Below are 23,118 nucleotides of genomic sequence, written 5' to 3' on the forward strand. Positions count from 1 at the left end.
AACTGCCTGGATTATTACAAAATCTTTCCAACTGGGCTACCCCCATCCACTTTTGTCCCCCTCCAATCAAGTCCCCACACAGTGACCAGGTTGATTTAAAAGCAGGCACAGATCCGAGTGGTCTTTCCTCTCCCTCCCAGACTCCAGTGGCTTCCCCTTGCTCTCAGATGGAAAATCAATATCTGCACCTGCCCAGGGGCCATGAATGAACTGGCCTCTCTCCAACTGGTCAGTCTCAACCTGTACTTCACATCACTATTCTCCCACTTTCTCCACGTCATTGATCTGCTCATGGCTCCTCATATCTCACGAAATTAGGGAAGACCCACGTACCTGAATTTTCCCCAAAGTTCCTTAGGTGGTTCTGAACCACTACTATGATTGAACATATTAATAGCTAGGCAGGCTCTTCCTGTCTGTGCCAGGGCGGCATGTGGTGCATGCCGAGCCACAGAGTTGCTCAGGCTGTGCCCTCAGGATGGCCGAGTGGAAGACAGCAGCACCAGTGGTAGCAGAGAGCCCTGGCATCAAGCTCTTTGGGAAGTGGAGCTCCAATGATGCGCAGATCTATGACACTTCCTTGCAGGATTACACTGCAGTGAAGGAGAAGTATGCCAAGTACCTGCCTCACAGTGCAGAGCAGTATGCCACCAAACGCTTCCGCAAAACTCAGTGCCCCATAGAGCGCCTCACTTACTCCATGATGATGCACGGCCGCAACAAACGCAAGAAGCTCATGATCGTGCGCATCGTCAAGCACGCCTTCGAGATCATCCAGCTGCTCACAGGCGATAACCCTCTGCAGGTCCTGGTGAACGCCATCATCAACAGTGGTCCCCGGGAGGACTGCACATGCATTGGGCGAGCCAGGACCGTGAGACGACAGGCTGTAGACATGTCCCCATTACGCCGTGTGAATCAGGCCATCTGGCCGCGGTGCACAGGCGCTCTTGAGGCTGCCTTCCGGAACATCAAGACCATTGCCGAGTGCCTGGCAGAAGAGCTCATCAATGCTGCCAAGGGCTCCTCCAACTCCTATGCCATCAAGAAAAAGGACGAGCTGGAGTGTGTGGCCAAGTCCAACCGCTGATTTTCCCTGTTGCTGCCCAATAAACCTGTCTGCCTTCTGCCTTTTGGGACGGCCTCACAAAAAAAAAAAAAGAAAGAAAGAAAGAAAGAAAAGATAGCTAGACTGAAGATGGAGCCAAGTTGAAATTTGCATCCCAGGCTCTTATGATAGCATCAGAGTTTGACTTAGGTTTAAAAAGCAGGCCAGGAAAAATTTCAAACTGGAAGTCATAGGGCAGGCTTTGCAGAGCAGTTCACTGCTGTTCCTTCTGCTATCCCAAAAGGGCTTGAAGAGTGAATTACAGATCAACCGCTGGGTAAATACCTTGTTACTTTCTAGAAAATATAAACGTAGCTAAAAGAAGCAACCATGAGGCTGAGGATGCATTCACAAAAGCTCTGGAATATTACAGATGAAGCAGATGATTCCTTCATAATCAAAAAATCAGCTGAAAATGTCTTTCTCTGGAGGAATAGAAGTTCGTGTTTGTAGATTCTGTGTAATGATGTTGCAACAGAGTTTGTTAAACGGACTCAGATGAGCTATGGGTTGAATCCTGTTCTAGAAACTGACAACTAGGAAAGGCTAAGCCTGATCAAATGGTATTTATTGCCCTTCTCTTCCAATTCCATTATAGAAAGATTCCAACATACTGTCAAATTTCCTTTTCTGCAAATATCTCATGAATTGCATTTTAAAAATGGGATTGATTGACCAGAGCGGTGGCTCACACCTGTAATCCCAACACTTTGGGAGGCCAAGGCAGATGGATCATAAAGTCAGGAGTTCAAGACCAGCCTGGCCAAGATAGTGAAACCCCGTCTCTACTAAAAAAAATTTAAAAATTAGCCAAGCACGGTGGCAGGTGCCTGTAATTCCAGCTACTTGGGAGGCTGAGGCAGAGAATTGCTTGAATCTGGGAGCGGGAGGGTGCAGTGAGCTGAGATTGTGCCACTGCACTCCAGCCTGGGCGACAGAGTGAGATTCCACCTAAGAAAAAAAAAAAAAGAAGGATTGATTTTATTTGCCGCTGTTGCTTATAGCAAATACTGAGTCCTCAGCCAGCTGTGGGAGGGTATGGCTAGTTTAGATGCCCTCCAAGTTGTGTGTGACAGTATCTGGCATATTTTCAATAACTGTAGTCATAATTCCCAACATTACTTGGAGAGCAAAGCAAATAATATTGGAAATATTACAATTACTTCACATCACTATTCTCCCACTTTCTCCACGTCATTGATCTGCTCATGGCTCCTCATATCTCACGAAATTAGGGAAGACCCACGTACCTGAATTTTCCCCAAAGTTCCTTAGGTGGTTCTGAACCACTACTATGATTGAAAGTATTAATAGCTAGACAGGCTCTTCCTGTCTGTGCCAGGGCGGCACATGTGAAGGAAATAAATCAACTTTTAATGTCAGGATGTCACACCCTTTCTAATGTTTTTTTGGACATCAGTGAGGCAGTAATTGTATAATTAACCTTGAACTTATCACCGTAGAGTCAGATGATTGCTTTATCAAGAAGCTCTATCTGTAACACACGTTTATTTATTTTTTTAAAAAACAGCTTTCCAAACTAGAAAAAAATCTTAAAAATATGACTAGAAAAAATCTTAAAATAATGATTATCATCTGTGCATGGTGGCTTATGCCCTGTAATCTCAGCACTTTGGGAGGCCAAGGCAAGAGGATCACTTGAGCCCAGGAGTTCAAGACTAGCCTGGGTAACATATCAAAACCTTGTCTCTACAAAAGAAAAAAAAAAAAAAAAAAAGATTTTGTATAAGTAATGTATGCGAAAAGTCCCAAACATAAGATGTTCAAGAGTATATATAATGAAAAATACTCCTAACTCCTACCCTCATGACCTCAGTCATCCAATTCTCTTCCCTGGAGGCAAACACAGTGACCAATTTTTTGTTTATCTGTCCAGAGACATTCTATGCATTTACATATAAACACACATTCTTTTTCAAAACCCACCTGGTAGCATATCTTACATAATGTTGGCTTTTGTGTGTGTATTTTAAATAAGATATGCTGCTGTTCCACATTAGTGCATAGAGAGGGGCCTAATTTAATTGTTAATAGCTGTATTTCATGAAATAATTTCTTTCTTTCTTCTGCTGTAGAGAAAGAGTTCGATGTGAGGCTAGCTCATGCGGGAGAACTGGAGTGATCATTTACGTCAGTCTCCCTGAAGGCTCAGAGGTTAGGGTTTTTATGGACAGCTTGGTGAGTAGGGGGCTAAGGAATAGGTGCTGCTAATTGGTTGAGGATAAAGGGATGTGGAAACCTATCCTCACGCACTGAGTCTACCTTTGGGAGGGGCCACAGGACCAGTTGAGTCATGAGTCATGAGTCCAGGTGGGGTCATTCTGAAAAACATCTCAAAAAAAAAAACCGATCTTAGGTTCTACAATAGTGATGTTATCTATAGGAACAATTGGGAAAGTCACAAATCTTGTGACCTCTGGCCACATGACCCCTGAGCAGTAAGGAAGTATAGAAATCATGCCTTGGCTGGGTTTGGGTCTCATAGTTGAAATCCCAGCACTTTGGGAGGCCAAAGCAGGAAGATTGCTTGAGCCCAGTAGTTTGAGACCAGTCTGGGCAATATAGTGAGACCTCATCTTTATTTTAAAAAAAAAAAAAGAAGAGAAGAAGAGAAAAGGAAACTATGCCCACATCTTAGCAGAGATCAGGCTCCTCCCATAACCTTATCCTTATGACCTTTCATTAGTCTTAGAAAGGCAGTCTTCAGTCCCTGAGCAAAGAAAGAGTGGGTTAGTTTTAGGGAGGGACTATTATTATCCTTGCTTTCAAGTAAACTATAAACTAAATTCCTCCCAAAGTCAGCTTGGCCTTTGCCCGGGAATGACCAAAGACAGCGTGGAGGTCAGAAGCAAGATGGAGACAACTATGTCAGATTTCTATTACTGACGTAATTTTGCAAAGGCGATTTCAAATCACCCATTGGGCTACAGCACACCTCAGTCCTGAGGTGTGACCTGCAGAGATGGGAAAATGCTGATGACTGCTCTAACTTCTTCCTGCATGACAGTGCGCAGTGGGTTTAGTTGGGGTAGGAGTTGCCCCAGGGTAGGAGGCGTGAAACCATCTTGCAGTTGTCTGTATGTATTCATGGGTACCTGGTTTGGGTCCCAAGGTACGCATAACAAAAACATTAGTGCTGTTATCCACAGCTTTAGTGACTATAAGACAAATAATAAGCCCTAACATAAGGAGTGAAAGTCCTAGCTTCAGGAGTCCCTGTAGAACTGGCTAGAAGTCTTCATCTTCTTCTTCTTTTTTTTTTTTTTTTGAGATAGGGCTCACTCTGTTGCTCAGGTGGGAACGCACTGGCACAGTCATGGCTCACTGCAGCCTTGGCTTCCTGGGCTCAAGGGATCGTCAGCCTCCTGAATAGCTGGGACTACAGATGCATGCCAAGTTTGGCTAAATCTTCAGTTTTTTTGTAGAGACAGGGGTCTCACTATGTTGCCTAGGCTTGTCTTGAACTCCTAGGCCCAAGCAATCCTCCTGCCTTGGCTTCCCAAAGTGATGAGACTACAGGAGTGAGCCACTGTGCCCAGCTTGACCTGAAGTCTTAAGGGATCTGGGTGAATGATCCTGATAACTAATTAGATGTGGAGTCATCAGCAGACACTCAAAATCAATGAACAAGGCTGAAATCTAGTAACAAAGTGTAGTTTTTCCTAAAACATATTTTTTCTCTCCTAGTTCTCCATGTTTAGTCAAAGACAAATCATAACAGGACCAATTTATTTGCAAAACAAATTTCAGTCTTACTATACTTGGCCTAATTATTTGTATAAAGTACAAAAGGAATAATTATTTGCCATATAGGCACTTTTTTTAAAAATTGGCTTTGCAGGAACTCTTTCATAAGAAATCTCAAATTAGACCTTTTAAAAACCTCTTGAGCCAGCTAAGGTTTTATTTCTGCCTGCAGATACCTGTATGAATTGAGTGTATTCCTCTCCTCAAGGTCTCAGAATAGCTTGGGCTTCCTGGGCCTGTCAGAAAGTGACATTTTTTATTTATCACAGGTCAGAAATCCAGTACAAAACATAGTACAAGGCCAGTTTTCCAAAAAGACTTTTACCGTCTCTATAGGTCAACTTCAGTTCCTCAAAACAGTCTGAAAACATGTTTTTCTAGTCAACACCTTGGTGAAATAGCCATAGTCTCCAATTGTGTCCTGTTACAAAAGAAAACTGATTCTTTTTTTCCCCTCATGGGACTCTGCTCAATAAGGAAAACTGATTCTTACTGAACTTATGCAAATAACTGTGTTGCTATAAGTTAAGAATACTCAGAGTTTCCAAATTCTGGAGAGATTCCATAGAGAGAAATACACTCTAAATTTTGCTCACAGGAGTAAATTTTACTCAATAGTTAACAGCTGGCCAGGCACGGTGCCTCATGCCTGTAATCCCAGTACTTTGGGAGGCTGAGCTGGGTGGATCACCTGAGGTCAGGAGTTTGAAACCAGCCTGGCCAACATGGTGAAACCCTGTCTTTACTAAAAACACAAGAATTAGCTGGTGCGGTGGTGGGCACCTGCAGTCCAGGCTATTTGGCACTCCAGCCTGAGCATCAAAGTGAAAGAAAAAAATTATTAAAAGCTGTAAATAGCACAAAATGAAAGTTTTTGTGACTTTGAAAAATGAAACAAAAATAATCGGTGGGTTGGGTATCCAATAACAGGTATTAACTAACCAGGTATCGAAGAACAGGTATAAAAGTAGATTATTGCCAGGCATGGTGGCTCATGCTTATAATCCTAGCACTTTGGGAGGCCAAGACAGGCGGATCACCAAGTCAAGAGTTCAAGACTAGCTTGTCCAACACAGTGAAACCCTGTTTCTACTAAAAATACAAAAATTAGCTGGGCCTGACGGCAGGCGCCTGTAATCCCAGCTACTCGGGAGGCTGAAGCAGGAGAATTGCTTGAACCTGGGAGATGGAGGTTCCAGTGAGCCGAGATTGCACCACTGCACTCCAGCCTGGGCGACAGAGCTAGACTTTGTCTCCAAAAAAAAAAATCAATTATTTCAGTCTCCTATTAGCTCAGTCCATGCAATTAACTTCTGTTCTGCTTGATACTCATGAACACATCAACTTTCCATGAGATTCCTGGAAATTTTGTTTTTGTTTTTGTTTTTCTATTCCAATAACACAATTTCCAAAGTTATCAAGAACCTGTGTCTGGGCACAATGGCACATGCCTGCAATCCCAGCAGTCTGGGAGGCTGAGACTGGAGGATTACTTGAGCTCAGGAGTTTAAGACCAGCCTGGGCAGCAGGGCAAAATCCTGTCTCTACAAAAAAAAACCAAAAACCCACAAAAAATTAGCCAGGCATGGTGGCATGTGCCTGTAGTTCCAGTTACTCAGGAGACTGTGGTGGGAGGATTGCTTGAGCCTGGGGGGTTGAGGCTGCAGCGAGTCAAGATTACACCACTGCACTCCATGCTGGGCGACAGAGTGAGACCCTGTCTCAAACAAAAACAAAAACAAGGCCAAAAATCTGCATTCAAAAGCGCCTGTCAAAGTCCTATAGCTGATTATAAAACCACATTTTTAAAAAGTATCAGGCTGGGCATGGTGGCTCACGCCTGTAATCCCAGCACTTTGGGAGGCCAAGGCAGGTGGATCACCTGAGGTCAGGAGTTCGAGACTAGCCTGGCCAACATGGTGAAACCTCATCTCTACTAAAAGTACAAAAATTTGCTGGGCATGGTGGCACACAACTGTAATCCCAACTACTCGGGGGGCTGAGGCACAAGAATCACTCGAACCCGGGAAATTGAGGTTTCAGTGAGCCGAAATCGCACTCACTGTATCAAAGTAAAATAATTGGTGATAACATAAGTCTCAGAATGGCCATAGTTAAGAACACAATTGACAAGGAAGTTTGATTATTTTTGTGACATATGACATTTACCATTACAATTATAATGATTACTGATGACATACACTAAGTCATATCGGAATTAAAGGAGTTTTGCCCAATTCTGGAACACACACCAACAATGTGTTCATACAAATACAGCCTAAAGAAAACCAAACAGGCTGGACACAGTGGCTCATGCCTGTAATCCCAGCACTTTGGGAGGCCAAGGTGGGAGGATCACCTGAGCTCAGGAGTTCAAGACCAGCCTGTGGTCAACAAGGTGAAACCCTGTCGCTACTAAAAATACAAAAATTAGCTGGGCTTGGTGGTGGGTGCCTGTCATCCCAGCTACTTGGGTGGTTGAGGCAGAAAAATTGCTTGAACCCGGGAGGTGGAGGTTTCAGCGAGCTGAAATCGTGCCTCTTCACTCCAGCCTGGGCAACAGACAGAGTGAGTCTTGGTCTAAAAAAAAAAAAAAAAAAGAAAGTCAAACACCATTTCCTACTTGACAGTGCTTCGTATAGAATTTTTTTGATGGTTGTATGGTTTTTTAAATATAGACAACTCTTGATAATTTGTACCAATGAACTAGGGGTGATGAACTGGTGTGATGTTCAATAGTCCTTTATACTTGGTTTGACCTTCCTTATCGAAATTGTAACAAAAAGCCAAATACTAAAGCCATACTGGAAGGTGTAGTTTGGGAAGAAAGGGGAAGCTGCTCACCTGCTGCATTCCTGTACTCTCCTTTGTGCTGTGAATGAACGTCGTCATCTTGCCATAGAGCTGTCTTCTTTGCAAACACCTTATAATCGCTCAGCTGGTCTGGGGTTCCAGTAAGGAAAGCCTCTGTGTAGAAGTGAAGCTTCAGCAGTGGTTTGACAAGTCCTGAGATCAGAATTTCTTCCTTGGCAGTGGTTCGCCAAGTCCTGAGATCAGAATTTTGTTTTTGAGATGAATATAAAAGCATCTAAAGGTCAAGGAAAATATTCTTCCTGTGATTAAGGAACTTAAGACCTTTGCTTTATAAGTGTAGATGATCACTCCCCTCTGAAAGGGAGGCAGAAAGAATGTTTTAATTCCTTTCCCCTGGCCCATTTCTTTTTTTCTTCTCCGGGCATGGTCCAACAGATGCGCGAGGCCTCTCGGGGGGCTGGCCTGCCTCCAGCCTGGAGGCTGGTTTACAGCAGCATGCCTCACTCTGCCATCTTCGATCCTTCCTTTATATAATTTTAACACACCAAATAAGCCAAATGTCTCTTTGGACTTCAGGGGACTTAGTATCTAAAAGCTTAATGAGTACAATAGGGCTGAATTTAGAATTTGAAATTTTGATTTTTGGAAAGTTTGTCAAATATCAAAGATTTCACGCACTTTTCCCAAAATGGGATCACAGGTCATTCATTTAGCCAAAGTGATAACTCAAAACATTTCAAAAGGGAAAAACCTTTACTCTGATAGAGAGGGGACTCAGCTTTTCAAACAAAACCCAAGAAAGACACCATGAGGCCAGCTGAATCTGTCTCTTCTTTCTTCCCGCTTTTCTCTTTTTTCTTTCCATTTACTCAAAAGACAAACAAAAATCTTTCACTATCTCTCAATATTGCATGACAGTCTTGTTCAAAATAGAAAACAAAAAATTTTCCTTTGTATTAGTGTACTTTTAATGTTAAACTCAATTTTTAATAAAACCTTATAAACAAATAATTTAATTTTTATTTATTTATTTATTTAAGACAGAGTCTGGCTTTGTCGCCCAGGCTGGAGTGCAGTGGTGCGACCTCGGCTCACTGTAGCCTCTGCCTCCTGGGTTCAAGTGATTCTCCTACCTCAGCCTCCCGCGTAGCTGAAACTACAGGCAGCGCTGCCATGCCCGACTAATTTTTGTATTTTTAGTAGAGACGGGGTTTCTCCATGTTGGTCAGGTTGGTCTCAAACTCCTGACCTCAGGTGATCTGCCCACTTCAGCCTCCCAAAGTCCTGGGATTACAGGCATGAGCAGGAGTCATCACGCCCGGCCTTATTTAATCTTAATTGTGTACCTGCAGTACCGTAAAGACCTTCTGTAGCTTCTCAGTGCTCAAGTATGATGCAGAAAAGTCTCCACAACCATGTCCCACATCTGCTGCTATTCTTTAACCTGAATTCTCCACTCCAATTAACTCACCTACTGGGGCTCTCGAACAGAGTTTTTTTTTTTGGAGACGGAGTCTCGCTCTGTCGCCCAGGATGGAGTGCAGTGGCCGGATCTCAGCTCACTGCAAGCTCCGCAGGTTTACGCCATTCTCCTGCCTCAGCCTCCCGAGTAGCTGGGACTACAGGCGCCCGCCACCTTACCTGGCTAGTTTTTGTATTTTTTAGTAGAGACGGGGTTTCACCGGGTTAGCCAGGATGGTCTCGATCTCCTGACCTCGTGATCCGCCCGTTTCGGCCTCCCAAAGTGCTGAGATTATAGGCTTGAGCCACCGCGCCCGGCCTCTCGAACAGAGTTCTAATCCCTGCTCTGTCATTAACTCCCTGTCTGACAAATGATCTCTTCCTTCTGGCTCTTGGTCTGCTCACCCACAAATTAGGAGTGGTACTGGGAAGGGATGGGATAGATCCCTCCCCTAGGTCCTTTTCAGATCTAACATTCTGTCAATCTGTGACTAGATGAGATCAAAGGGCCTTCCTTTCCAATTCTACACTTGAATCAGCAATTTACATTTTCGTGGGTTTGGTCTTGTTTCTCCAATTGTCCTTGAGTTTATTAAACACAAGACTATCTCTTTGTATCCCCCCAAGAATATCCCGCTAGAATAGTTGCTCTAGAAATGTATGTTGATTTCTGGGTTATCATTTAAAGTGCTATACATTAATAATTGCTCCCTTCCTATTATTTGAAATAGGTCGATTAAGCCAGTTTCTTTTAGAACAAAGACTACAAATTGAAATGCTTGTGCTGAATTAGAACAATTGGGAACATTTGGCAGGCTGAGGCAGGCAGATTGCTTGAGTCTAGGAGTTCAAGACCAGCCTGGGCAACATGGCAAAATCCCATGTCTACAAAATAATACAAAAAAATTAGCTGGGTGTGGTGGTGAACACCAATGGTCCCGCTACTTGGGAGGCTGAATTGGGAGGATCACCTAAACCTGGGAAGTCGAGGCTGCAGTGAGCTGTGATCGTGCCACTGCACTCCAGCCTGGGTGATGGAATGAGGCCCTGTCTCAAAAGAAAAAAAAGAACAATTGGAAACAATTCTTGATCTTAGCATTAGGTCCTTAACAATATATCTAATTTATGCAATCTGTATATCACTGACATACATATAAATATTATTAGTATCTTGAAGAATAAAAGTATCTGTTTTTAGAAATGAAGAGGACATTGGGGATGACAAAGTTCAAACTTTTTATTTTATAGATTTCCTTTTTTTTCTTTTTTCTTTTTGGACAGAGTCTTGCTGTGTCACCCAGGCTGGAGTGCAGTGGCGCAATCTTGGCTCACTGCTGCCTCGACCTCCTGGGTTCAAGTGATTCTCGTGCCTCAGCCTCCCAAGTAGCTGGATTACAGGTGTGAGCCACTGCACTTGGCCTTTACTTTATAGATTTAGAAAATCAATTTCTAGAGTTTAAGATTTGTCTGGGAGCAAATAAAATTTAAAAATTGATAACATTTTAGGCCGGGCGCGGTGGCTCAAGCCTGTAATCCCAGCACTTTGGGAGGCCGAGACGGGTGGATCACGAGGTCAGGAGATCGAGACCATCCTGGCTGACACGGTGAAACCCCATCTCTACTAAAAAATACAAAAAACTAGCCGGGTGAGGTGGCGGGCGCCTGTAGTCCCAGCTACTCGGGAGGCTGAGGCAGGAGAATGGCATGAACCCGGGAGGCAGAGCTTGCAGTGAGCTGAGATCCGGCCACTGCACTCCAGCCTGGGCGGCAGAGTGAGACTCCGTCTCAAAAAAAAAAAAAAAAAAAAAAAAAATTGATAACATTTTAAATAGATAAAAATTAACAAGTGAAATTAAAGAAATGATCTTTTGGGTCATTTTAAAATGTATTGACCGAGTTATGAGACTGGCTAGTTTTTGTATTTTTGGTAGAGACATGGGTTTTGCCATGTTGCCCAGGCTGGTCTTGAACTTCTGGGCTCAAGCAATCCTCCCATCTCAGTCTCCCAAAGTTCTGGGATTAAAGGTGTGAGCCACCATTCCCAGCCACTGAAAGTTTATTTCATATAGTAATATAATTCCTCCCCCCTCCTCTTTTTTTTTTTTAGGGAGGGAGGGAGTTGGATTTAAATATCAAATTTTGTTAAAGGAAGACTTAGCCTAGCTAATGTCACAGCCATCCATTGCCTTGTTCTTTATCTTAAAATGGGACAATTACCCCTGGTTTTTGTCCATCTTTCAGTGAATATGAAGATTTGATTATGAAGGGTATGAAAATGTCATTCATACATATCTAAATTCATGAATTTTGCCAAATCTACGTATTATCTCTATTATTATTTACTTACTACTTTTATAGCCACATGACACATAATGATGTTTTCATCAATGGTGGATCACATATATGATGGTGGTCCCATAAGATAATAGAACTTTTTTTGTTTTTTTGAGATGGAGTTTCGCTCTTGTTGCCAAGGCTGGAGTGCAATGGCACGATCTTGGCTCACTGCAACCTCCGACTCCCAGGTTCAAGCTATTCTCCTGCCTCAGCCTCCAGAGTAGCTGGGACTACAGGTGCACACCACCATACCCAGCTAATTTTTGTATTTTTAGTAGAGATGGGGTTTCACCCTGTTAGCCAGGCTAGTCTCAAACTTCTGACCTTAGGAGATCCACCTGCCTTGACCTCCCAAGTGCTGGGATTACAGGTGTGAGCCACCACACCTGGCATAAATTTTCTTTAAATTTATTTTTTATTTTTTTAGCTGCAGTGTTAAATTTTATATATATATATGCATGTATATGTATATATTTTTTTTTATTTTTAAGAGACACGGTCTTGTCCCTGTTACTCAGGCTGGAGTGCAGTGTCACAAGCATGCACACTGCAACCTTGAACTCACTGCTTAAAGGTTCAAGCAAGCTGCCCACCTCAGCCTCCCAAGCAGCTGGGACTATAGCTAATTTAAAAAATTTTTTTTTTAGAGATGGGGTCTTGTTATGTTGCCCAGACTGATCTCGAAGTCCTGGTCTCAAGCAGTCCTCCCACCTCGGCCTCCTAAATTGCTGGGATTACAGTCATGAGAGACCATGCCTGGCCTATACTTTTAATAATTGTTTTAGAAGTAGTTCTCCTACATATATCTTTAGAAAGTTAATTGTAAAAGGGCCTCAGGCAGGTCTTCAGCGGTATTCCTGAATAAGGCATTGTTATCCTAGGAGATGACAGCTCCATGCATGATACTGCCCCTGAAAATTTTCCAGTGGGACAGGATGTGGAGGTGGAAGACGGTGATATTGATGATCCTGACCCTGTGTAGGCCTAGGCCAGTAGGTATGTTTGTGCCTTCATTTTTAACAAAAAATTTACAAAGTAAAAACACTTTAAAAATAGAAAGAAGCTTATAGAATAAGAATATAAAGAAAATATTTTTGTATAGCTGTACAATGTGTTTGAAGCTAAGAGTTATTATAAAAGAGTAAAAAAGTTAAAAAATTAAAAAGTTTATAAAGTAAAAAGCTTCAGTAAGCTAAGGTTAACTTTTTACTGAAGAAAGAAAATATATTTTTATAAATTTAGTGTAGCCTAAATGTACAGTGTTTATACAGTCCACAAGAGTGTACAGTAATGTCCTAGGCCTTCACAGTCACTCACCATTCACTCACTGACTCACCCAGAGAAACTTCTAGTCCTTCAAGCTCCATTCATAGTAAGTGCCCTATACAAGTCTACCATTTTTTATCTTTTATACTGTGTTTTTTGTTTGTTTGTTTGTTTGTTTTTGTTTTTTGAGATGGAATCTTGCTCTGTCACTCAGGCTGGAGTGCAGTGGCACAATCTCGGCTCACTGCAACCTTCACCTCCCAGGTTCAAACAGTTCTTCTGCCTCAGCCTCCTGAGTGGCTGGGATCACAGGCGTGCACCACCAGGCCCTGCTGATTTTTGTATTTTTAGTAGAGATGACCTGACCATGTTGGCCAGGTCAGTCTTGAACTCCTGACCTCAGGTGATCCACCTGCCTCAGCTTCCCAAAGTGCCGAGATTACAGGTGTGAGCCACTGCGCCCAGCCCATACTGTATTTTTATTGTACCTTTTTCATGTTTAGATAAGTTTAGATACACAAGTACTTACCATCATGTGACAATTGCCTACAGTCAGTACAGTAACATGCTGTATAGGTTTGTAGTTTAGAAGCTATAGGGTATACCAGCAGCCCTAACATTTTTGGCACCAGGGACCAGTTTCATAGGAGACAATTTTTCCACAGATGGGGTGGGGTAAGAGGATGGTTTTGGGATGAAACTGTTCCACCTCAGATCATCAGGCTCATAAGGAGTGCACAACCTAGATCCCTCGCATGCACAGTTCACAAGAGGGTTTGCACACCTTTGAGAATCCAATGCTGCTGCTGATCTGACAGGAGCTGGAGCTCAGGAGGTAATGCAAGCAATGGAGAGAGGCCGCAAAGACAGATGAAGCCTCGCGTGCTCACTCGCTGCTCACTCCCTGCTGTGCGGCCCAGTTCCTAACAGGCCATGGACCAGTACGTGTCCGCGATACACGGTTGGGGACCCCTGGGCTATACCATACAGCCGAGGTGTGTAATAGCCTATACTATCTAGGTTTGTGTAAGTACATTCTATGATGCTCACACAATGGCAAAATTGCCTAAAGGCACATTTCTCAGAACATATCCCCATAATTACGGGATATATGACTGTAGTTAAACTGATCACCATATTATTTAAATGATTTATGTAAAGTTACACTAAAATCTGTAACAATTTAAATAAAATATATTTCTTCATAGGCCACCTAGGAAACACTGGGATAGTGGAAATAAATGCATTTGAATTGAAGAATCAGAAGATTTGGATTTAAATCATAGCTTTTTTTTTAAAACTTTTATTTTAAGGTTGGGGTACAAGTGCAGGCTTGTTGCATAGGTAAACTTGTGTCATGGGGGTTTGTTGTGCAGATTATTTCATCACCCAGGTGTTAAACCTAGTACCCATTAGTTATTTTTCCTGCGCCTCTCCCTCCTTTCCCACTTTATCCTCCAAAAGGCCCCCGTGTGTGTTGTTCCCCTCTATGTGTCCATGTGTTCTCATCATTTAGCTCCCACTTATAAGTAAGAACATACTGTATTTGGTTCTCTGTTCCTGTGTTAGTTTGCTAAGGATAATGGCCTTCAGCTCCATCCATGTCCCTACAAAGGACGTGATCTTGTTCTTTTTTATGGTTTCAAGCTTTGCTTTTTCCTAGTCAGGTGATTTTGAGGAAGTAATCTTGGTTTCTTTACGTATGAAATTATGACCATAATACATAAGTTATAGTGTTGTTATGGTGATAAATAGGATCATGTCTGTGAATGCACTTTGAAAAAGTGAAGACAATGCACATTATTAGTTGTTATTGTTAAACAAAGAGAAAATTAGTGTGTTGGGAGGAGAAAGTACTATTGTTTTAATAGTAGTTTATTCAGAAGGATAGAAGGTGTAGAAAATGTCTATATTTTAAGGAATGGATATACAAAAATGTTTATTGTATTAGGTGGATCAGAAAATGGAAGAAAAGTTAATCAAATACTGCAAAAAGACAGGAAGAAAAACCCACCGAAATTTTCTTGATAAAAAGAGCATTTTTAGTATAGGTCCAACATAAAATTGTGACAGTTTTATGTGAAGTTTAAAAAATATAATTTCAAGTATTAAAAACTTAATTATATATGAATCAAAAGTTATCATAACAGTAATTAATGTTTTATGTATTTCATTACAATCATTAATTCTCTCCTAATACTGATACAATTTCTTTTTTTTTATTATTATACTTTAAGTTCTAGGGTACATGTGCATAACGTGCAGGTTTGTTACATATGTATACTTGTGCCATGTTGGTGTGCTGCACCCATCAATTCGTCAGCACCCATCAACTCGTCATTTACATCAGGTATAACTCCCAATGCAATCCCTCCCCCCTCCCCCTCCCCGTGATAGGCCCCAGTGTGTGATGTTCCCCTTCCCGAGCCCAAGTGATCTCATTGTTCAGTTCCCACCTATGAGTGAGAACATGCGGTGTTTGGTTTTCTGTTCTTGCGATAGTTTGCTGAGAATGATGGTTTCCAGCTGCATCCATGTCCCTACGAAGGACACAAACTCATCCTTTTTTATGGCTACATAGTATTCCATGGTGTATATGTGCCACATTTTCTTAATCCAGTCTGTCACTGATGGATATTTGGGTTGATTCCAAGTCTTTGCTATTGTGAATAGTGCCGCAATAAACATACGTGTGCATGTGTCTTTATAGCAGCATGATTTATAATCCTTTGGGACAATTTCTTAATTGATCTCTAGTGTCTAACGTAAACCATGTTAAGGCTCCTGAATATGTGTTACTTAATTGCAAAGTGTATGAATAGTAAAAACTACAGCTCCTCAGAATCGAACCATGTTTATTAATAAAAAGTTCTTTGAAACATATTCCAGGCCGCGTGCAGTGGCTCACGCCTGTAATCCCAACACTTAGGTAGGCTGAGTCAGGTGGATAGCTTGAGTCCAGGAGTTCGAGACCAGCCTGGGTAGGACAGTGAGACCCTCTCCCTACAAAAAAATACAAAAATTAGCCTGGCATGGTGGCATGTGCCTGTAGTCCCAGGTACTCAAGAAGTTGAGGTGGGAGGATGACTTGAACCTGGGAGGCAGAGGTTGCAGTGAGTCGAGATTGTGCCATTGCATTCCAGCCGGGGTGACACAATGAGAAGCTGCCTCAAAAAAAAAAAAAAAAAAAGAAACATATTCCAACACTTCTCCACCCTCTTTATTCCTTGACTACCTGCTATGCCCTCTTATTCTTGCTAGGGATCTTGCCTTCAACTTCATAAACTAGTGATTGTCTGAGCCACTGTCAACTTCCGGCCCCCAAATTGCTGCACCTGAACTGCCTTCCCTTCGTCCTGGACCGATGAAGGGGGCGTGTCTCCATTCTGGGTTCTGAACTTTGTGCTCACTGTGTCTTCTGCACTCTGTGTGACTCCAGTCTTGCCCTCTCTGCCAGCTTTTCGCATCAACATTAAACACTTTCGCAACTTCCCCTGGTCACAGGTTCCCATCTAGCACAGCCTTGACTCTTTCTATCCCTTGTGGCCAAATGTGTCCTGTCCAAAGAACTCTATTCCTAATGTCGTATTTTGTCATCCTTTGCATCCTTCACTTTCCAATTTAGCCTCCATATTTCTGTTTCCTGAGAATATTGTTTTCCCCCACCAAAGTATAATCCATAAACATTTTACATACTTTTAAAGAAACTCTGGCTATGTGCAGTGGCTCATGTCTGTAATCTCAGCACTTTGGGAGGCTGAGATGGGAGGATCACTTGAGCCCAGGAGTTTGAGACTAGCCTGGGCAACATAGGGAGATGTTAACTCTACAAAAAAAAAAAAAAATTAGTGGGGCATGGTGGTGCACGCCTGTGGTCCTAGCTACTTGGGAGGCTGTGGTGGAAGGATCAGTTGTGCCTGTAAGATTGAGGCTGCAGTGAACAGTCATTGTGCCACTGCACTACAGCCTGGGCAACAGTGCAAGATACTATCTCAAAAAAAAGAAAAAAAGAGTTTCCAAATCCTCAAAATTTAAAAAGTATTAAAAAAATAATAAAAGAAAATAATATATAAAATCTGCCTGTAATGCCTCTATATAAATTGTTCACATGCTCCATTTCCCCTCACATGCCTTTTTCCTGTGGGTAGATTTCTTGTGGTCATAGCACCCATACTGACCTTTTTTTTTTTTAAAGATGGAGTTTGCTATTGTTGCCCAGGCTGGAGTGTAATGGCATGATCTCGGCTCACCGCAACCTCCGCCTCCCAGGTTCAAGCAATTCTCCTGCCTCAGGCTCCCAAGTAGCTGGGATTACAGGCTTGCACCACTACACCCACCCAATTTTGTATTTTTAGTATAAACGGGGTTTCTCCATGTTGGTCAGGCTGGTCTTGAACTCCCAACTTCAGGTAATCTGCCTGCCTCGGCCTCCCAAAGTGCCACCCATACTGACTTTTAATTCCACTCCAGGAAGCAAGCATAGCCTGGTTCCCAAAACAAGTGGACTGGGATCAAGAGGCTACCTGAGAGAACTTTGCCTTAGTTATTTGAGTACTATATTCGTATTAAGATTTAAAAAGATTTCCATGCTAGTAAATCTAACGTACACTTCAATCTGGATTTAAATCTTGATGTCTTAGTAATGTTTGACACAACCGATCATCCCTTCATGACCTCTCTTCTGTCCCTGGTTTTGTGGTGGGTCCTCCTGGTGACCTGTCTACTGTGGTTTATCTCCTCAGTCTCCTCCTGTACTGTTTTTTACATGCTGGGATTCCTAAGGGCTGCATCCTGAGTTCCTCTGTTCTTGTCACGCTGCAAATTCTTCTCAGGTGATCCCATTTACTCTTGAGACTCCCATTACCATCTTCATGCTGGTGATTCTTAAATTGATTACTCCAGCAAAGACTTTTCTTAGAACTTCATCACTGTCTATCCAGTGGTCAACTGGACATGTCCACATCATGTGTCATAATAGGCATGCAAAGCTCAGAATTTTCTTTTTGTTTCTTTCTTTTCTTTTTTCTTTTTTCTTTTTTTTTTTTTTTAACCAAAAACAGTGTCTTGTCCATGCAGAAAAGATGAAAAGGGTGACTTCATTTCAATTTACAATGTCCCAATATTATTTTATCCCATGCATGTAACTGTTTGTATCATTATGAGGCTATGGCAGCAAATAAATGGGAAGAAGCTCGATATTTTCTAAAATGGAAATTCTTACTTTCTTCAGTGACTTCCTATCCCCAAATTCTCATTTTCTTCAGTGTCCTCCATTTTATTTTGTTTTATTTATTTATTTTTTTTGAGACGGAGTCTTACTCTGTTGCCCAGGCTGGAGTGTAGTGGCGTAATCTCGGCTCACTGCAGCCTCTGCCTCTCGGGCTCAAGTGATTCTCCTGCCTCAGACTCCCAAGTAGCTGGGATTAGAAGTGCCCGCCACCACGCCAGGCTAATTTTTGTATTTTTAGTAGAGCCGGGGTTTCACCATGTTGGCCAGGCTGGCCTCGAACTCCTGACCTCATGTGATCTGCCCGTCTTGGCCTCCCAAAGTGCTGGGATTACAGGCGTGAGCCACCGTGCCCAGCCTGTCCTCCATTGTAGTAAAGGGCATCACCATCCCCTCAGCTGCTCAAGCCAGAAACCTAGGAGTCATTGTTGACTTTTCCTTGACTACTTGATGACTTCCTTTTCCTTACGGTGCCCCCTCCCCATTAATTAATCACCAAGTCTTTTCTATTCTATCTTCTAAATACATCTTCAACCCATTTGCCTCCCTGTATCATCGTCACCACACCAAGTGCAAGTTACCATCATCTCTCAAGCAGACTACTGTGAAAACTTCTTACCCTCCCATTAAAGCACATTTGATTGCATTGATTCTCTCCTTACACTCTTTTTTTTTTGAGATGGAGTTTTGCTCTTGTGGCCCAGGCTGGAGTGCAGTGGTGTGATCTCGGCTCACTGCAACCTCTACCTCCTGGGTTCAAGTGATTCTCATGCCTCAGCCTCCCAAGTAGCTGGGATTACAGTTGCTCACCACCGCACCCAGCTAATTTTTGTATTTTTGGTAGAGACGGGGTTTTACCATGTTGGCCAGGCTAGTCTAGAACTCCTGACCTCAGTGATCCACTTGTCTTGGCCTCCGGAAGTGCTGGGGTTACAGGTGTGAGCCACCACCCCCGATCTCTCCTTATACTCTTGAAAGGTTTCTTGTTGTCTCTACGGTAAAAGCCTAAGACTGATGAGATGCTTTGTGATCCTCCCTCTGCCTAGTTGTTGAGGTTCAACATATCTTATTCCATATCCCATTCTTTCTGTTCCAGAAATTGTCCTCTCAGTTCTTTCCAATAAGAAGCCACTCTTGGCCGGGCGCGGTGGCTCAAGCCTGTAATCCCAGCACTTTGGGAGGCCGAGGCAGGTGGATCACGAAGTCAGGAGATCGAGACCATCCTGGCTAACATGGTGAAACCCCGTCTCTACTAAAAATACAAAAAAACTAGCCGGGCGTGGTGGCGGACGCCTGTAGTCCCAGCTACTCGGAGGCTGAGGCAGGAGAATGGCCTGAACCTGGGAGGCGGAGCTTGCAGTGAGCCGAGATCGCGCCACTGCACTCCAGCCTGGGTGACACAGCGCGAGACTCCGTCTCAAAAAAAAAAAAAAAAAAAAAAGAAGCCACTCTTCTTCCATCTTGGAATTTTACCTGGAATATATTAGCTTAACCTAACCAGCTTGAACATAGATAAGTTATTCTTTTATTTTTTTGAGACAGTCTCATTCCGTCACTCAGGCTGGAGTGCAGTGGTACAGTCTTGGTTCACTGCAACCTCCGCCTCCTGGGTTTAAGCGAGTCTTCTGCCTCAGCTGTCTAAGTAGCTGGGACTACAAGCACACACCACTATGTCCAGTTATTTTTATTTTTATTTTTTTTTGAGACAGAGTTTCATTCTTGTTGCCCAGGCTGGAGTGCAATCTCAGCTCACCACAACCTCCACCTCCTGGGTGCAAGCGATTCTTGTGCCTCAGTCTCCTGAGTAGCTGGGATTACAAGGGTACACCACCATGCCCAACTAATTTTTGTATTATTAGTAGAGACAGCGTTTCATCATGTTGGCCAGGCTGGACTCGATCTCCCGGCCTCAGGTGGTCCACCCGCCTCAGCCTCCCAAAGTGTTGGGATTACAGGTTTGAGCCACCACACCTGGCCTAATTTTTGTATTTTCAGTAGGGATGGGGTTTCACCATGTTGGCCAGGGTGGTCTTGAACTCCTGACCTCAAGTGATCCACCTGCCTCAGCCTCCCAAAGTGCTGAGATTACAGGAATGAGCCACCGTACCCGGCCAGATAAATTATTTTTTAGGTTTTATCTTAAATATCACTTAGTTAAAGAACTTCTGTGAACTCTCACCCACAGTTTGTACTCCTTCTCAGCTTTATAAGTTATATTTGTATAACTCTTCAACTTTCCAGCTGCTAATCTCTATTGCACTCCAGCCTGGGCGACAGAGCAAGACTCCGTCTAAATAAATAAATAAAACAAGGTTATGAAGTAGTTATTATTTTCACCCTTGCACTGGAGTGTAATTTTATCGCTTTGTTCATTGCTCCAAGGGCAGCATGAAGGAGGCCTCTGTGTGTTGCTGACACACCTCTTCATTGGGTCATATTTTACAGTTGGTTACACTAGATTCTGACCATGACAGGAACTATTTCCTGGCTCACGCAGACAGCTGTCAGGCCTCGCTGCCAGAGGATTGTCTTCCGTCATGTGCTGCCTCTTGTATCACAGCTTCTTCTCCGGTGGTTTTGGCTCCATCTTTTTTCATGACTGCCAGAGGAATTTATCTGGTCATGCATTGCCCTTGATGTCACCGTAGCCAGTCCCTGTGATTTCTTTGAATGTGGTGGTTCTTCTAAAGGTGTTCAGAAAGGAGAATACTGCAAGGGACCTGCACTTGGCTCCTATCCTGAGTCCTCTTTGGGCATAAGGATGGGAAGCAGTGAATATGTCAGGGGAGCTGGACAAGGCCTGGAAGCTGAGGGCACAGGTTCTGGAGCCAAACAGACTTGGCTTCAAATTCAGCCTGCATCTGTTCCTAGGTGTGTCCCTGGTCATGGCAACTGACACAGGCCAGTGCTGGGGTAATGCAGAAAGGAGGAGAAGCATGCAGGCTGGAGGGGTCATGAACAGCCACACAGAGGAGGGAAGAACCTACCTAGTTTTTTTGTTTTTTTTTTTGAGATGGAGTCTTGCCCTGTCACCCAGGCTGGAGTGCAGTGGTGTGATCTCGGCTCACTGCAAGCTCTACCTCCCAGGTTCAAGCAATTTTCCTGCCTCAGCCTCCTGAGTAGCTGGGATTACAGGCACGCACTACCATGTCTGGCTAACTTTTGTATATTTAGTAGAGACGGTGTTTCACCATGTTGGTCAGGCTGGTCTCGAGCTCCTGACCTCGTAATCCGCCCGCCTCAGCTTCCCAAAGTGCTGGGATTACAGGGGTGAGCCACTGCGCCCAGCCTGAACCTACCTTTTAGGATGAGTAAAATTTGGACAAATAGGAGGGAGCAAAAAGGTATTCTAGGCTGGGCACAGCAGCATGCACCAAGGCGTAGAGTTAGGAATGAGCATAGAAGAAGATAAAATAAGTCAATAGTGATTCTAAGATGCAATATTTTTTGGGGGCGGGAAATGAGAAATTGGAAGATGAGCTGACTTGAGGAACAATGGAGAGTTTAATTTTGGACTCATGAATTAGCATTTTCTATGGAATGTCCAAGCAGAGCTGTTCACAGAGTAGTCAGAGTTGCAGACAATATTTAAATATAGGCAAGAAGGCAAGAGCTGGAAAGGTATATACAGTAGATATGAGAAAGAGCTGTACCTTAATGTAAAGGCTTAGAGAAAAGAAAAGAGGAAGCATGTTTGTTGAAGATGTGTTCAATAAACAGAATAAGTGAAGGAAGAAATGGAAGGAAGAAAGAAGGAAAGGAGGAGAGAGAGAAAAGGAAAGAAAACAGTTGGATGTGTGAATGAAGAGAGAAAAGAATAAAATTGTGGCCATGTGGCATCATGGAAGCCCAGGGAGGAGAGAGTTCAAAGAAAGGAAGAGCTGTCAATTGCATCCAATAGCAATTTAAGATATATATTTCTAGCTGGAAGGCAGAGGAAGACATCCAATTAAAGATAGTCCAAAAGTAGCATTAGGATATGGAGACGGCTGTTATACAAAAATTTTGGATGTAAGACAAAGATGCCCATTATCACTGCTATTATTTTACATTGATTTGAAACTTGTAATTCAATGCCTAAGTACAAAAGAAAGAGGTATAATTATTGAAAATAAACACAACAAATAAGCAAAACATTGACTCTTTGTAAATCATATTATCCTCTACCAACAAAGTACCCCAAAGATGTAAGTTTTTTAAAAAAACTATTAAAACAAAAAAATGACTCAAATTAATTTAAATGTTTACTACAACTAATCAAAATCCCAATTCACTCTTGTGGTGACTTGACAGACCAATTCTAAATAACAGTAAGATTAGAAGGCTGGATCCTGTAGAGAGCAGTGGTAAGAAACTCTTTTTGGTGAAGTAATCAAAATATTTTAGGAAAGGAATATTAATATTCACGTCTCATATATTCAATATAAAAATCACCTCCATTTTCCCAGACATTCAGTAAGATCTGCTAAATACAGAAATGTCTTCTGTAGCAGTTTCAAGGGAGGAACACCAAGCAAAAAGAATGGTCTTCTGCCTTTGGATTGGTTGAGAAAAAAGCAACTTGCAAAGATGAGACACAGTTAAATTCAGTGGAATCAGAACCGAGGGTCAGAAATGACCAGGAGATTGTAAACCCCTGGGGATTTGAAGAAATCTTAGAGAATGAATTGCAACCCCAGTGAAATATGGGAAAGCTCAAGCCAACCTTTTCTAAATCTTAAAGTTCAGGGGAAAATATCAGTTGGCATATCAGTTACCTATGTGGAAGTTGTAAATTTTTTAGAAATCTCTAGAAAAGGCCAGGCGCGGTGGCTCACGACTGTAATCCCAGCACTTTGGGAGGTCAAGGTGGGCGGATCCCAAGGTCAGGAGATCCAGACCATCCTGGCTAATGTGGTGAAACCCCGTCTCTACTAAAAATACAAAAAAAAAAAAAAAAAAAAAAAAAGCCGGGCGCTGTGGCAGGCACCTGTTGTCCCAGCTACTCGGGAGGAGAATGGCGTGAACCCGGAAGGCAGAGCAGCCTGGGCGACAGAGCGAGACTCCATCTCAAAAGAAAAAAAAAAAACAACTCTAGAAAAAACACAAAATATTAGTAGCACTTATGTCTATAATATTAAATTATCAGGCCGGGCGC

The 23,118-nt window shown here is 42.8% G+C and overlaps 1 non-coding gene and 1 pseudogene across 2 annotated transcripts; one reads left to right on the forward strand and one right to left on the reverse strand.

Annotated features, from left to right (window-relative positions):
• Positions 1 to 431: 431 nt before the first annotated feature.
• Positions 432 to 1,165, forward strand: LOC112630274 (annotated as a pseudogene). Its single transcript, XR_003120833.1, has one exon. The product of XR_003120833.1 is annotated as a 40S ribosomal protein S5 pseudogene (transcript).
• Positions 1,166 to 17,811: 16,646 nt separating this feature from the next.
• LOC112630869 lies at positions 17,812 to 17,942 on the reverse strand. Its single transcript, XR_003120997.1, has one exon. It is a non-coding gene; the product is annotated as a small nucleolar RNA SNORA20 (small nucleolar RNA).
• Between the last annotated feature and the right edge of the window lie 5,176 nt (positions 17,943 to 23,118).

This window comes from Theropithecus gelada, chromosome 8 (genome assembly GCF_003255815.1).
Source record: "Theropithecus gelada isolate Dixy chromosome 8, Tgel_1.0, whole genome shotgun sequence".
Lineage (NCBI taxonomy): Eukaryota > Metazoa > Chordata > Mammalia > Primates > Cercopithecidae > Theropithecus > Theropithecus gelada.